A 14,528-nucleotide genomic window follows, 5' to 3' on the forward strand; every position below is an offset into this window, starting at 1 on the left:
TTCTTTCCCTCTGGCACCTGACCTTCTGCCCAAGGGCCTCTTCTCAAGGGCCTCTGCTCATGAGCATCAATGCTCCTCAGAGCCAGACGTATCCAGGCCATGCAGACGAATATATTTATAAACACAGTTCTTCCCTTTTCCACGCAGTACAGCTAGGTGAGACTGATTTTTTTTTTTCAAAAGCAGCATTACTGAGAAGGACATGAAAAGGAATAAACACAGCACCAAATGATTGAAATGAGAATGTCCAGTATTTCTTTCCAGATATCATTTAATAAACATTCCTCCATATTTTTTCTCAATCTGCTTGAGAAAACTCCCACCAAGATGGCTTCAGATTGGATCATCTATGTGTCCCCAGAGTCTGTTTTCCAGTTGTCAAGTCAGTCCAGATTTTTTAAACTTTCACTTAGTTTCTTCCATATTCTGACTCTACCTTAAGGGTTCATGCACAGGATTGCCCTGAAAGACCTTAATTATCTCCTCCAGGGGCAGCCTGGGTGGCTCAGTGGTTTAGCACCGCCTTCAGCCCAGGATGTGATCCTGGGGACCCAGCACCAAGTCCCACGTCAGGCTCCCTGCATGGAGCCTGCTTCTCCCTCTGCCTGTGTCTCTGCCTCTCTCTCTCTCTCTCTCTGTCTCTCATCTGTCTCTCATGAATAAATAAATAAAATCTTAAAAAAAAATTATCTCCTCCAATTTTCTCTGTCCCTATCTCCCAGGAGACTCTTCTCTACCATTTTCTGAACACATCTAGCTCATTTGCTCATGGCCTCTCCCTAGAGTCGTCTCCCAGTGCTCTCAGCTGGGACAAATCCTATTTGGCTCCCTAGGACTCTCAAATGTTTCCTTTCTTGAAGACTCTTCTAGACCAGAGAAAGAGGCAACCTTTGGTGCATCTCAAAGAATACCCCAGAACTGGCTGTCTACTCTGTAGACCTGCATCATATGTCTTCACGCAGCGCTACTTGATTTGGAGTGAAGTTTTCAGGGGACCTTTTTAAGGTGTCTTTCTTTCTGGCACTGGTCTGCAATATCCAGATCCATTCTGAACATGACCATGTCTCATACATCATGGAACCCCTGATCTCAGGTTTGAAAAAGAGTTTTTCTCCTATCTATACCCAGTGTGTGAGTCCTCTCTGAGCATCACAGTACATATATCCTTATATTAGAACATCACCCAATGGTGGTGACTTCACTATCTCTCTAGCCATCTCATTCCCCAAAGCAGAGAATATCTTTCATTTATTTTAGAATTGACGTCATAGAGCCCAGCCTGAATTTCAAGACAACACAGCAAAAAGTAAAAAAAAAAAAAAAAAAAAAAAAAAAAAAGTTGAACTAGTGATGAATTTAGCATGTGATCAGACTGTTTGGGTGCTCTGGAAACATACATTGAATAGAGCTAGATTATGGAGGTTTAACATTTGTTTAATATGCATGTTTGGCTAATTTCTCCTCATGTGAATGTTGAAAGGTAATGTCCTTTGAAATAGATGGACTTGTTCTGGAAAATGTTAGCATTCTAAAATGGTTAAAGGCTGGAGGGCAGAGAACTTCTGTCCTTTGAAAAGTAGCCTTCTTTTCTAGGCACTGGAAGACTTAATAAGACTAAGCTATTATAATTTATTGGTGCAGTATTGACAATAGGCTTGTTGCTGTGTAAAATACACACATACATTAGCTTTGCTTTTGGGACATACACTATAGATGTGGAATGCCCATTGACAAAGTTGATTAGATTATTTTAAGCATACAGATAGTCCTGTTTTACAGTGTTTCATTGCTTTGATATTATTTTCATCTTTATAGCTTGTCTCCATCTCAAGGGAGCACTGTTACTCAGGTGGCTCTTCAAAGGCCTTTATCAGCCACTTCTCCAGCTTCTACTTGCTTGAGATCCGGGTGTGAAGCTCCTCTGTTGGTCTGATCTATCAGCACTGATTCCTTTATTGATTTCTTTTTTGTGCAGTGGTTGATGATATTGAGAACACAGTCAAGGTCTTAAACATCCTTAGACATGAATATGCATCTTATTAAATACCTTAAGTGAGCTAAAAATGAAAGAAAAAGGTAGAACAATCACATTACATTTTGTTGTTGTCTTTCACGCGTCAAACAATAACAACTAAAGGCAGGAGAAATTGTCGAGTCCCTTTGTGGTAGGCAGCAATGCTCCCCTCCCCGGGAAATGCCTATGTCCTAACCCTCCAAACCTTTGACAATGTTAATTTACATTAAAGATGTAATTAAAAGTGCAGACCTTTAGATGGGGAGATTATCTCAGATTATCTAGATGGGCTCAACCTAATTACACAAGTGTTTATTGGAGAACCTTTCCCAGCTGTGGTCAGAGGGCAGGCAGCGTTACTATGCAACAAGAGTCAGAGATTCAGCTTGCTGGCTTTGAATTCGGAGAAAGATGACCACAGGTCAAGGAATTTGGATGGCCCCTGGAAGTTAGAAAAGGCAAGGAAACATACTTTCCACTAGAACTTCCAGAATGGAATGCAGCCTTGTCGACACCTTGGTTACAGTCCAGTGAGACCCACGTTGTACTCCTGACATACTGTAAAATAATGAGTTTGTGTTTAAGCTGCTGTGTGGTAATTTGTTACAGCAACAACAAAAAAAATGAATATACTGTTTTTTAGAGAATACAGTGAAAATAAATATGTTTATGAAAATGTTTTTCATATTTATTGAGAATATGGTGGTTCTATAAGAGACTTGCAGCAAAGTCAAATACAGTCTATCCATGTAAAGCTAAGTGTGTCTCTAGGAAGTGTGACTGTCTAAATGCCCTGATTGCTATTTATTTTGGAATAATTAGAGTGGAAGTAACTGACACTTCTACAAAGTCTGGGAACTGCTTGGCAATCCAGCAATCACCTTCGCTCGTGAGCCGGGAGCCTCTTCTCTCCATGCCTACTCCGATTCATTCGTGACAGCACAGACACCTTCCTCTCTAAGAAGACATCCTGTCACTCTCCAGACATTCCCAATACTCTCTCCACTTACCTTCACAACCACAGGAGCATCTCTCATACTGTTAGGCTGCATTACCTGTCTATATATATTTTTTAAAGATTTTATTCATTTATTCATGAGAGACACAAAGAGAGAGAGAGGCAGAGACACAGGCAGATGGAGAAGCAGGCTCCATGCAGGGAGCCCGACGTGGGACTTGATTCCGGGTCTCCAGGATCATGCCCTGGGCTGAAGGTGGTGCTAAACCATGGAGCCACCCGGGCTGCCCACCTGTCTATATTTTTATGAGCTTTTTATAGACCAACAGTTTACCTTTCATCCTTAACCCCGATGACTACTCTTGCAGCTGGCTGGCACATAGGAAGCACTTAAGAAGCACTTGTTGAATGAAAGGATGTGCCGTATTCTTATTGTCTGTGAAAGCCCTGCAGCCTAGATTAGGAGTCAAGAATTTGGCTCAGGTATTTGGAAGGTACAGTGATTCTTTTTTAACACTTTTGAGGGAATCAGAGATTCCTAATTCTTCTGATATCCCCACAGTATATTTCCCCTAGTTTGAACAATGCAAGGAATTATAGGGGAAAAAAGAGCAAAGTTTGGAGTATGAATTTTTAATCTGGAGCACAAGGACCTCCTAGAAATTCCATGAATGAGCTTCATGGGGGCCTTGCAGACCACCTGAAATGTAATAGTATATATATATACACACACATATATGTATATATGTGTGTGTATATATATACACATTATATGTATATATATATATATAATGTATTATATATACATTATATATATATTTCTGTTTTGGAAGCTTTTGTCACATTTGCACCTAAAGGAAAAAATTATTTCTGTTCTTGCTTAATAGGCAGTTTGAGGAGGCAACTTCCTTGGAATGGTGGTCTCGGCTGATATTTCTTCCATATGGGCAGTGGGGAATGTGATTCTAACACTCTTCTAGTAAACAAGTGGAACATCAGGATCAGGGTGGCTTAAACACAGTCATTTATATGGGATTTTACATTCTTTTAGAACTGATAGGGCACTCTGAAGTGTCACTTAGTTTTACCACCTGCCCTGAAGAAAAATTTCAAATAAGCCATTTTATCCCACTTGCAAGTATGCTTCCCCTGCCCCTGAGAAGGTGGTTGTCTAATCCTACCCAGTGCAATCCACACCAAAAGGGTCTCTTGGTGAAAACCAGAGATCAGTTGCTTGGGGAAAAATCTAAGTCTTGCCTCTTCCATTAAGAGTGAAGAAGTAGAGATGAAATGTAACCATGGGTTTAGATCCTTTGGTTAAACGGTGTGCAGTCTTCCTGAGCCAGGCACCCAATGTGTTCTCTAAACAGCCAGCATACCTGTACGTGAAAGCCTTTCTGCAAATAAACTACAAAGTTACAGGCTTGGGCACAGCATTTGAATAAGAGCAGTTAGAGAAAAAATAGCCTTTCCTCAAGGTCACCATCTTTGTCTCTGTGAACTCATTTTGGGGGCCTGAAGAAACTATCTTGGTAATTGGGGCATTTTTCCTTAGAGAAGGATGAGTTTCTGACTGCTGTATCCAAAATTCATCTAACACTGTCAAAACTGTGAGACCACAGCAGGAGAAGCTGGCCTTCCTGCCATTCTGCCTCAGTTAGTGGTTGTCTGCATTGAGTGCTGCAGTAGTGATTTGGGGGTGTATCTGAAAACTCAATATAGCAATTGGAATCCATTGCATTTGTTCATTTATTAAAACGTCAGTTATTTAGAACATCTAATTGTGAGGCAAGCACATGCTAGGCCCTGAAATTCTCTTAAATAGATTTGGCTAGAAGGATCTCAGTTATTTTAATAGAACAAATCAAATATTGGCTCTCAGCTTTGTCCTTTTTGCTGAATATTAGTTAATCCATCTACATCCATTAGATTCATATTACTCTTCTCCCACATGCAGAGCTTTGAGAGAGGTGTTGGCGGAGATACACAGATGGAGATGAGGGGGTTGCCCATCCTTAAGAAATTTACTGTCTACTGTTTACTGTAAGCTTTACTGTAAGCCCTCTTTTAGAAATAGCAAGTTATACACTCTAAATAAAAGTGTTTTTCCTCTCCCCTCCCTCCCCCTTCCTTCTGGAGGAGCAACTTTAGTATAAGAGTTTTGTTTCTAGAGTTTGCTAGGAATTTGCCTATAAGTGGTTGATGCTCTCTTGCACCAACTAAGGCTAACTTTCAGGTTCTCCAAAAGTCTTCAGACTTCATGGAATTAGCAAACAGAAAACAATCATAGGGGGTTATTATCCCTCTTCTTTTCTCTACATAGAAGATTATCTCAATTAGTCCATGAGACAGAACTTAATTTATTTCATTATTCCATGTATTTCTTTTTATTTATTTATTTATTTATTTATTTATTTATTTATTTATTCTATTTTTAGAGAGAGAAAGAACACATGAAACAGGAAGGGAGGAGCAGAGGGAGAGGGGGAGAGAGAATCTTAAGCAGACTCTGTGTTCAGCACAGAGCCTGACACAGGGCTCGATCTCACAACCCTGAGATAATGACCTGATCTGAAATCAAGAGTCAGATGCTGAACTGACTGAGCTACCCAGGTGTCCCACTACTCCACGTATTTCTAAAGCCCTCTTTCCTTCTACCTCCCAGCATCGTTTACCTTTCGATGTATGGATTAACACTGACTTTCTTGTGTTTCTTGGAGCTGGGACTTATCCCTTTTCTGGAATTACAGTGAAATCTACCAAACCTTGATGCTTCTTCCCTGTGACAATCCTATGCAAAATTTGCTTTTTCTTTTCTGCCATTGACTAATATTGGCTCTAACTTAACGTCAAACTATCGTTGACATGACTGATGACTACCTTCTCTCTGTCACTGTAGTTAACATAACATATATGTGATTAACCACACACGTAGAGTTAGCTGCCTTCCGGGTCTTACCTTCCCTAATTTTGTGTTACCTCTGTCCTTAAGTATACCCCTTTGAAACTAAACATAAATCAGAACACTTTTCAGTGGATATTTATCTAACTCCTGAAGATCATCTTTGAACTGGGCATTTGCTACTGAGCTAGAAAATAAGGGATTTTAAGAGTATGTAAATAATGTCCTTTGATGTTGAATTTGAGACAGTTTCCCTAGTTAAGAGAGGTCATATTTAAAATTCTTTGTAAACTCTAACTTTATTAATAAGCCCGGGAGATGTGTGCAGTTCTTTTCAATGATTTCTGTGCCATTTTTAAATGCTTATATGCTCTGTATTTAGAAGAAAATATCTACCGATTGGTTTGAACAGAGGGAAAAGATTAGTTAGAGAGGCTAATAAAGGCTAATAAATCCCTGATATCTTTCAGTGGCAGAAGTTTGGTACTTCTAACTCCAGATAAGGAATAAGGTGGCCCTTTTTTATGCCAGCAAAGCATCTAGTGTTTGCATTTATTATAAGATTTTATCACACTGCCTTATAATTATTAGTATTCTTGTTTGGTTAGCTGTGCTTCTTGATGACAGAGAATATTTTTTACTTTGTGTCATTGCTTTCAATGTTGGAATATCTTTTGGCTGCAAAAGAGAGCAACCCAACTCAGACCATTTTAACCATAAAAAGAAATTTATTGGCTCAAAGATCGAAAAGATCGAGGCTCCAGTCAGGCCTGGGCTCAGGGAGCCACATGATTTTTATTAGCAATCTCTCTGCCTCTCCTGCAGATGGCATATTAGCCACATTTTCTCTCCTATAAGGCTCCCCCATATTAACCAGAGAAGATGGCCTCACGCAGCTGTTGCATACTTGGAACATGTACCTTGTGATGGAAAGTTAGTATCTTAAAATTTCTCTGATAGAATACTTTCACAGAGGGCTCTTAACAGTTCATCTTGGGTGCCATGCTTATTCCTTGGTGGCAGAGAGAATGGAGGACTTCATTGCCCATGCTTGAGACATGTGTGTACTCCTGAGGCAAATGGATGTGGTAAGCCCACTCAAACCACAGGAATTGGGAGATTGATGATTCCTAAAAGGATTAGATTTCGGGAAAACAGTCACCCTGCTAATTTAACATAAGTTTTTATATCTAAAAGATAATCCAGTAAATGTTAAATGAAAAGATGAATACCTCTTCATCCATTTGGTTATTAAATCTTGTCTCCCTTTTAGAGTCTAGTGTGAATCCCTTTTCCCAGATACCCTAACAGTTCCTTGCAACCATGATCTGCTTTTACACCATTGGATTCATAGTTGATCTTGGGTGGGGTGAGGGGAGCATTCATTTTAGAACATTGTTTGACGCTTTTCTATATTAACTTGCTGTGATATCTGAACTCCAGCATTACAATTTAACTTTTGATATACTTATGAAACTATCACTAAATACTTACAGATTTTATTTAATCTAAATGTGAGACAAGATTCCATCAAAATCCTAGAGAAGAACACAGGCAACACCCTTTTTGAACTCGGCCATAGTAACTTCTTGCAAGATACATCCACGAAGGCAAAAGAAACAAAAGCAAAAATGAACTATTGGGACTTCATCAAGATAAGAAGCTTTTGCACAGCAAAGGATACAGTCAACAAAACTCAAAGACAACCTACAGAATGGGAGAAGATATTTGCAAATGACATATCAGATAAAGGGCTAGTTTCCAAGATCTATAAAGAACTTATTAAACTCAACACCAAAGAAACAAACAATCCAATCATGAAATGGGCAAAAGACATGAACAGAAATCTCACAAAGGAAGACATAGACATGGCCAACACGCACATGAGAAAATGCTCTGCATCACTTGCCATCAGGGAAATACAAATCAAAACCACAATGAGATACCACCTCACACCAGTGAGAATGGGGAAAATTAACAAGGCAGGAAACAACAAATGTTGGAGAGGATGTGGAGAAAAGGGAACCCTCATACACTGTTGGTGAGAATGTGAACTGGTGCAGCCACTCTGGAAAACTGTGTGGAGGTTCCTCAAACAGTTAAAAATAGACCTGCCCTACGACCCAGCAATTGCACTGCTGGGGATTTACCCCAAAGATACAGATGCAGTGAAACGCCGGGACACCTGCACCCCGATGTTTATAGCAGCAATGGCCACGATAGCCAAACTGTGGAAGGAGCCTCGGTGTCCAACGAAAGATGAATGGATAAAGAAGATGTGGTTTATGTATACAATGGAATATTACTCAGCTATTAGAAATGACAAATACCCACCATTTGCTTCAACGTGGATGGAACTGGAGGGTATTATGCTGAGTGAAGTAAGCCAGTCAGAGAAGGACAAACATTATATGTTCTCATTCATTTGGGGAATATAAATAATAGTGAAAGGGAATATAAGGGAAGGGGGAAGAAATGTGTGGGAAATATCAGAAAGGGAGACAGAACGTAAAGACTGCTAACTCTGGGAAACGAACTAGGGGTGTTGGAAGGGGAGGAGGACGGGGGGTGGGAGTCAATGGGTGACGGGCACTGGGGGTTATTCTGTATGTTAGTAAATTGAACACCAATAAAAAATAAAAAAAAATTTATAGAAAGAAATGCTATGAAATGATAACTTTGCATACTATCCTTTAATCTCAACATTTAAGATTTGGAGGTGAATGCACTCGTTATGTGTAGGCTTTCTTTTCCACGGTGTTAGAAACACTGAGGACTTGTGATACAAATTAAGCTAATGGATCTCCTTCTTACTGGGTAATGAAGAAATCATCTTCTTTACCTTCTGTTTCTCCATATGTAAAATAAGGACAACAGAACCTTTTATTCCAGGCATTTGTGATAATAAATGATATTACATTTTATTTAATTGCCATCAGTATTTTGACTATGTTTTGTCAATAATGAAAAGTGGCTGGTATTCAGAATACCAAATAATGCCTCATTGTTATGGGAGTAGGAAGTGTAGGTCTAGAATGGGGCTAGGGAATCTAACAGGCACTCCAGGAAGCTGTAATATAAAACTAAGTGGGTCATAAAATTTAAGATTTCACCAAAATGTAGTAGATATATGACGTGTGTGTGTGTGTGTGTGTGATCTTTGATACTTATTTGCCTCATACTTCAAATAATTTCTATTATTTAGCAATTCACTCACTCATTTATCCATTTCATATTTATTTATTTGTTGCTGAGGACAAGTAAGACCAGATTCTTGGCTTCTAGCTCTCCAAGAGCGGCTTGAAGATCGCAAGCAATGGTTTTGAAACATTTGTATGTATAAGATTCACATGGTGAGCTTGTTAAAATGCAAATTATAGGATCTCATTCCCAGAGAGTCTGACTCAGTAGGTCTGGCGTGAGATCCCCCTACACCTCCATTTGCTCATACCCCAGGTGGCCTTTGGAACACACTTTCAAAGCCAGTACCCTAATACATGTGAAAATTCTCTGAAGTGTAATCATTATTCTGAGGAAGTAATGAGGTTATTCTGTTTGATTTCACTACAGGAATGGATTAGCGGACTTAGAGGAGAAACTTGCCACCCACCATTTCCTAAGCCACTCCATGATGGGCTAGAAAAAAATGCCCAAATATGTCTCAGAGGAACCCAATGCCCTTGAAAACAGGGTCACAGATCAAAGTTATAAAACCGGGCTGATATTAACAGTTTTATTGCCAAGTGGAAGTAATAGTGAGGGAATCCCTGAATCATTTCTATTGAGTTTCTTAACATAGAATTCAGCCTTGTAAAACTTGTGGGTGAGTCAAACCTTTATCCCTCCAGTTGCTGGGAGATCAAAGGTCTAACAGGAGATTTTTCTGGCTTTAGATATCGATTCTGCCAAAACCTTTATTGGTCATCAGCTCCAGTTTAAGGGGCCATTAATAAATGTGTTTCTCTCTAGTTTTCTTACAGGTTACCCCCAACTTATGGTGATCTTACAAGCTATATTTTTGAATGGAATGGCTTAAAATTTATCCTGAATTTTAAATAGTCACTTCAGATGTACATAGCTTCATCAAAATACTTATCATACCAACCACTTTCCCAGCTCAGCAGGCCTTTCTCTGCAGTCTCTGTGTTGGGCTGCTTGGCTTCTGAGCCCTGAAAGACTGAAAGATTGCAGAATTTTCTTTCTTCCATCCATCTGGAGACAGACCAAGTCCTCGGAATTGTTCTAGGGTTTCTTTCGTTCTAGATACACTTGCCTAAAACAAAAAATTTAAATTAGGATTGCATTTTTCTTTTTGTACAGCAAGAGCATCAAGTTGCGTTGCAGTTGTAGACATAATTGGATAATGAATATTTTTGAAAAGAGAATTCAAAACACAATAGAAGCATACGTCCCCCAGATAGCACTTTCCCTTAAAGAATCTGCATATCTATTGCTTATATTCACCAAACTCAGTAGTTAGTGGATCCTGCTAAGTGAATATTTAAATTTTTAACAATTTGTATGGTTTATTTAGCTTTCTATTGCATCCTCTTTTAGTATTCCAACAGGTAACATAAAAAGCACAGGAACTGTAAATTAGACACCAGTCCCAAATGAAATACGATTTATCACCTTTATAGATAGTAAAAACACAATATTTGTATATTCTCAGGCTTCAATGTCATATTAGCCACCAATTAAACAAACCAACGTTTTCACTGGGATGTTGCTTACAGAGGTACCATTTAATAGTTTCTATATTGCTGAAGACAACTGGATAATGGACATTGTGTGTGTGTGTGTGTGTGTGTATTTTAATTAAAAGATATACAATTATTGAATAGGTTTTCTTCTTAAAGAACCTGAACATAGGCACTTTGGAATGTATGAATTTGTTTTGAAGGGTCTGATATTCAGGGACAAATCTTGATTTCTAATAACCCTTTAAATCAGATCATGGCTTTTTCTCTCAGGGGTCAGCGAGGGTCTGGCCTCTCAGCTATCCTGGGTTTAAATAAACAATCATCCAAATAAGGATAGAGGCCATTTGTCCAGAGCTTGCTAAAGCAAGAAGTCACCCACCATCATTTTGTGTTTGGCAGAGACTCAAAGGCTGGTGGAATGATGGGATAGCTTTATGGTGCCTAAAGGAGATGGTTTTGTCTACGCTCTGATGGGAAGTTGTTCAGGAAGCCTGTGGTAGGCTAACTAGAGGGTGAGTGCAGTCATATGTGATTGGTTTGAGGAGTGTATTTGGTTTTCTCTGGTTGTTCTTATGTTGGAAGAGGGGACAAAACAATAAGGAAGCTGGCAGTCAGTGACAAACTCCTGGCCATTATAGGCCAATTGCTGCAGAGTCTGTGGTTTCACTTTCAGGGTGGTTGTTGCAAAGTTGTGGGCCAGAGACCTATTGTCATCTGTGGTCTGGCCATTGTCCATCCAATATATATTATATATATATATAGGCCATGTCCAATGTATATTCATTTCTTCATTCCCCCTTTTGATCATTCTCTCAGTTGTGAGGATGACTGTGTCACCAAGCTCTAGATTCAGATCTTCTCCTTTGAATATTGTGCTCTTATCTCCATAGACAACAGTATCATGAGGTTTGCTTGACTCTATCCACTATTGTCTACTAGCTTTTTGCTGTTATATCATGATGGAGATCATCTGTGGAGAGAGCACTTATGCAGAAGCTTTTAAGGCACTGGATAGAATACAGCTGTCCAGCATCATTATCACTATGATAAGAATAAGAAGAATTAATCCCTGTAAGATTCTTTGAAACTGGGAATCCCAACTGCTCAACCCAGGCCAAGAGTTCAAGTCTGATAGGCTGCAATATATATAGGCCATTCTATGTTACCTGTTTCATTGATCCAAATATAGGTAGAAGTATTACGAACAGTGCAGACACTACCATAGTTGGACAAGAAATCTAGAGCAGTCCAAATGCTCATCAATACCTGTGACATTGAGATTAGATTGCTTTCTGTTTCATTTAGGGCAGAGATGGTATTGTTAATGACTTCTTCCAGAGCCACTGATAAGTTCATTACAGTCCTTTCTATTTGTATAATTCCCACCAATGAGAATATGACTTTGATTTTTGACATAAAGAATGAGTTTTGTGAACACCCAGGTAGAATGCCTGAATAATCAAGGATGGACTTCATTTTGGAGTTCTTGTCTGAGTCGAAATTTTGAGCCTTGGTGATTTATAGAATTGAGATCTCTGTGTATAAAAAGTATCGGCATACTCTTCCTAAAGTACATGAGGTTTTAGTATGAGGCAAACAAGATCGGATATCCTAGCCACAAAAGAAGTGGTATCTTCTAGTAATCCTGGCATCAGGAATGAAGAAGTGGTTTATGAGACAAGGTCGAAACTACAACCTTACTACAACCTTACTGGGACACCAAGGTGGCTCAGTGGTTGAGCATCTGCCTTCCGCTCAGGGTGTGATCCCAGAGTCCTGGGATGGAAACCCTCATCAGGCTCCCTGTCGGGAGCCTGCTCCTGTCTCTGCCTCTCTCTCTGTGTCTTTCATGAATAAATAAATAAAATCTTTAAAACAAAAAACAAGAACAAACTTTACCTTAACTGTGTTACCTAGATTCTTAGAGGTGGCAATTATTTGACCCATCAATATGAAGGTTGCTGAATTCAATTTTAGAATTACCTAGAGTCTGATCAATAGATTGTAATAATTGGTTATTTTTTTTTCTGGGAGAGAGGGACACTAGCATAGTCAGATTGATTTGTTTAAGGTCATTTGTCCATGCAGGTGAGGTGTAAATGCCATCAGATATAATTCCCTATGGTCTCATTTGATGAGACTAGAATTTGCCAGAGGTTTTTACCATGGGGGTCTGGCAATTGATGACATATCCAGCAGTCAGTAAGAATGAAGGCAGAGGCTGCTATTTGGGATAATGTAAGATGGCTTTAAAATGAGTATGTTCTGAACTAACAATTTTAAGAAGGAGGAAAGAAAAGAGCAAAAGGTCATTATAGGAATAACAACTAGATGTTTATAGAAAATGAGAAGAGAAATTATTATAAGCAAGCAAAGGCCAAAACGGAAATTAGGGGTCTTAGTCTGTACTGGGTGAGAGCTGTCTACTATATGAGGTTGTTAGCTTGTTTTGAAGATCTTTGGTGAGCTGACTACTACCAAAGACTGGCTGCTATTAGTGGATCTCTGAGAATCCTCAATTTGAAAGTGTGTATTGGAGTAGCCTTCCAGTTGGGTCAAATTTGAAATTGCTTCTTTAAGTTGTGAAATATAAGCTCAATGATGGATTACCTGGAGTTTCTCTACTGAATTTATTAACAGAACTTCATAAGGTTCTTTCCAATGTGTAAAGAGCAGTTTTTCTTTGAAGTCTTTTCCAGTAGATAAAAACTTCTGGCTCACAATCATGAAGATGGGTATAAGAAGATGTGGAAAGGCAGCCTTAAACTTTCAGTGATAGGACTGGATAGAATATATGAGTCCCTTACAATATTTTGCCGTAATTGCCCACAGTAGGGCAAGCCTAGTATCAGAGGTGAAATCCTAAAATGCCTGGACTAGTTAACACTTTATAGGATGATAACTGATGTGTCCTCAAGGGAATGGACTATATAGCTATAAGCATTTGTGGATTTCCTTTGGCCAGAGGAGTTTAAGGGTTTCTGAGAGTTTTGGTGATTTTAATTTAAATATTACAGTGATTCTTTCAACTTCTCCAGAAGATTGTAGTGATAAGGGCAATATAGTTTTTGAATAAGAGGGTAATACCTTACAGAGTTCATCGATAATGGTTCCCATAAAATGTATTCCTTAGTCACTTGGCATAAAAGTTGGTCTATTCTGGATCAGAAACCAAAATCAAACAGCTTTCTTTATGCAACTGTAAGGAATGTAGCTTTTTGCAAGGAAATGCTCCAGCTCATCCTGAAAGTAGATCTACAATAACTAAAATATATTCAAATCTCATGGAGAGTAGAAGTTGAGTAAAAACCATCTGAAGATGTTCAAAAGACCCCTAGAACTCTTGGTTCTTGGTTATGTTCCACCTTAATAGTTTTTCCAGGATTATGTTGTTGACAGTTCACACATGACCTGAAAATAACTTCAACTCTCTTTTTAAAGTTTTCTCATCAATCCTGATTTAAGATAGTAACCAATTTGTCTACACCAGGATGAGTAATTTTGTGGAGAAATTTAGCAAATATCCATCCATTTGAAATCATTTGATGCCATCATGTGGTTTCCTTGAGAGCACCCGAGATTGAGTGAAAGGTGAAACTAGATTTTTCCCATTCTTTCTTTTTTGAGGTTAAGGGCTAAATATTAATATTTTATGAATTCTTTGAATCATTTCAGACATTTATGCTTTGAGGATTTGCATAGACTCTTGCAACTTTGGTTAAGGCTACTTGTTTGATATAATGAGTTTAAGACATTTTCTTTACCTTCCATATGATCCCTATTTTTGATGGAGTTTCCAGCAGCAGAATTATTCTTTGTTTCCAAAATGTCCCCAAATGATTCCAAGAGCATACCTGCTATTGTATATTTGTTTACTCTCGAATCTTTGGCTATCTGGGCTGATTTTATCTCAGTAGGGGTACTATATTCTAAAATAGAACTTAAGTTAGT

General features: G+C 38.8%; 1 long non-coding RNA gene across 2 annotated transcripts; it reads right to left on the reverse strand.

Moving 5' to 3' along the window:
• Positions 1–1,615: 1,615 nt before the first annotated feature.
• Positions 1,616–14,505, reverse strand: LOC140611930 (uncharacterized). 2 transcript variants are annotated; one of them, XR_012013238.1, is made up of 4 exons: positions 14,342–14,505; positions 9,976–10,147; positions 2,487–2,572; positions 1,616–2,057 (listed from the first exon to the last, which is right to left on the reverse strand). It is a non-coding gene; the product is annotated as an uncharacterized lncRNA (long non-coding RNA). The 2 variants fall into 2 exon arrangements; XR_012013237.1 differs by having other exon boundaries at positions 9,980–10,147; positions 14,342–14,504.
• Positions 14,506–14,528: the final 23 nt, after the last annotated feature.

Source organism: Canis lupus, chromosome 20 (assembly GCF_048164855.1).
Source record: "Canis lupus baileyi chromosome 20, mCanLup2.hap1, whole genome shotgun sequence".
Classification (NCBI taxonomy): domain Eukaryota; kingdom Metazoa; phylum Chordata; class Mammalia; order Carnivora; family Canidae; genus Canis; species Canis lupus.